Below are 2,515 nucleotides of genomic sequence, written 5' to 3' on the forward strand. Positions count from 1 at the left end.
ATCTCCGTGTCACGTTATAAGACTTTCTAGCATTCCCCATATTCATATAGATGTTAATGAATCTATGCACACATATATGTCTAGATTCATTAGCATATATATGAATGTGGGCAATGCAAGAAAGTCTTATAATATGAAATGGAGGAAGTACGGAGGAAGTAGTAGAGATAGAGAGTAGAGAAGAGAAGAGAAGACAGAGATAGAGATAGAGATTTGATGGCATCCTTGAAACTCTCGAGATCACGGGCCCGATAGGCATGCTGCCTTGCCATGACATGCGGCCATGCGCAGCTGAAGCCCAAGCGCCCAACTAAGCAGCCCATCGGAGATCGTCCGGCCATATATACGCAGCCCTCGAGACCGAAATAACAGGATCACAATATTGTAGCAACAGAACTATGATCGAACTAGTACAAATCAATCGGATCGGTGACAATAACTATTGCCATATTTATTGAAGAATTGTGAGATATCACTGATCCCTTCTGATTTTGCGCAAATATTACAGTAGCATATGCATATCTGCCCTTGGGACCTGATCCCCTGCACTTGTATGTCTTGACATTTTGCTAGGTGAATTTCGAGGAGATCCAGCAGGAGAACGTACTTGAACATAAAACCCGCACAGAAGGCATCTTGGTATCACATTGCCAGCATACTCCTGCAAGAAAAAAAAATTACCAATCAATCAGTAACTCAATTACAGATTTACAGTGACCTCTCACTTCATCTTTAATGCACTGGAAACAATAACTTATGAACGTATTAAGCCTTAATCACATATTCACATGAAACACTGGATCAAGTATATATCCACCAAACCAAAAGACTTAAAATCACTCCCTGTTTGTCCGCGCGCGGAAGAACACATTAGATTAATGAACTGATGATTCAGTTTCTGTGAGACTATTCATGAACCTGGAGGCCCCGGCCAAGAAAAATTCATGAAACGAGAGAGAGAGAGAGAGAGTTAACTGTTAACCCACAGAAGTAGGATTGCCAAGTGCTAACACAAGCTAAATGATCAAGCAACACAGCAGCTTTTCTGCCCTCCATGGCTGTGAGCTAAAAGAACATGTGGCGATGTGAATCTTTGGGTGAATATATACTTCTTCATCCGTTCTAAAATATAACTATTTTTGAACTCTGACACGGTCTCCGAGACACTACTTTAACTAACAATATCAATAAAAGTAAAAAGTTTTAAATAAAAAGAGTTACATATTATGATAGTTTGTTTAATGATAAATCTAGTAGCATTAATTTTACATGATTGATTTTTTATTTTATAGCTATTAATAGTCAAAGTTGAAAAATGTTTGACTTATCACTGTGCTAAAAATGCTTATATTTTAGGAGGGAGGAGTAAGCAGCAACAACAACACCTTAATTACAGTTTGAATGGTTCATGCTTACCTGCATTTTTCATGCAGCTATACTAGTCAAACAAATCTTCCCCACTTGATGTCTTGATACAAACATTGTTACTTGCTAATTGTATGTATCCAATGAACATCTTCTTTAATCAAAGAAATAATAAATAAAAAACGGACTAGTAAATAAAAAGCAGCATGTTTTACCTGCAAAACCGCTCGATGTCCTACAGTGGATGGAGTCGAGCAAGTCCTTGTTGGATCAGCTCAGCTTCTTTCTCTCCCAGTACGCACCCCGGGGGGGGGGGGGGGGGCATCGTCGTCGGTGAGGTCGGCGGACATGTTGAGGCCGACGCGGTACGAGTGGAAGCCGGCGTTGTGCTGGTCGACGGCGCGGCGGGTCTCCCTGAACACCGCGTACCGGCACTCCTCCTCGGCGATGGAGGCGTAGGCCTTGTCGTACTTGGCCTTCCACTCCACGAACATCCGCCGGGTCTCCGTCTCCCTGTGCGATATGACCGACATATACGCATACGCCGCCAGCGACAGCAGCAGCAGCCAGCAGGAGCTGCGCCGCCGCCGCCGCCATGAGAGCAGTGGACCTCCTCATGAGATCTGGATGGTGAAGAAAAGCCGCGTGGGACTCGACTCCACTGCCACTAAAAGCAACAGTTTCAACCAGGGTTAATTGGATGCATCTACAATCTCGAGAAGACTAATGTGCGCGACGCGACAGCTCGCGCACCGCTATCAGCCAAATTTCTGTTCTTGGGCCTACAGTTATTTTCGTTTTAGGCTTAGCCTATCTACTTTTCTTTTCTTAAAGCAGACCGAGTTCAAGGAGGAGAGAGTACGCACGCGATCCACACATACGTTTTGTTTTGCTTTTTAAGTTGTTGTTTTTAATTCGTTTTAAATTTATATGCTCAAAGTTTATATGTATGAAGTTTATGCGTGTGAAATTTCTATGTATAAAGTTTATATGCACGTAGTATTTATGTATAGTCTATATGAATAAAGTTTAAATAGTATGGCCGTATGGCCTCAAATACACGTGTGGTCCAAATGGTATGAAGAATCTTGATGTGGCCTCAAATATACCATTTATGCCACACCACCCATTTGATCTAACGCTAGTTTCT

The 2,515-nt window shown here is 42.3% G+C and overlaps 1 long non-coding RNA gene across 1 annotated transcript; it reads right to left on the reverse strand.

The window, feature by feature from the left end:
* Positions 1-430: 430 nt before the first annotated feature.
* Positions 431-2,008, reverse strand: LOC136351300 (uncharacterized). The gene is made up of 2 exons (XR_010734288.1): positions 1,581-2,008; positions 431-661 (listed from the first exon to the last, which is right to left on the reverse strand). It is a non-coding gene; the product is annotated as an uncharacterized lncRNA (long non-coding RNA).
* Positions 2,009-2,515: the final 507 nt, after the last annotated feature.

Source organism: Oryza sativa, chromosome 8 (genome assembly GCF_034140825.1).
Source record: "Oryza sativa Japonica Group chromosome 8, ASM3414082v1".
NCBI classification, from domain to species: Eukaryota; Viridiplantae; Streptophyta; class Magnoliopsida; order Poales; family Poaceae; genus Oryza; species Oryza sativa.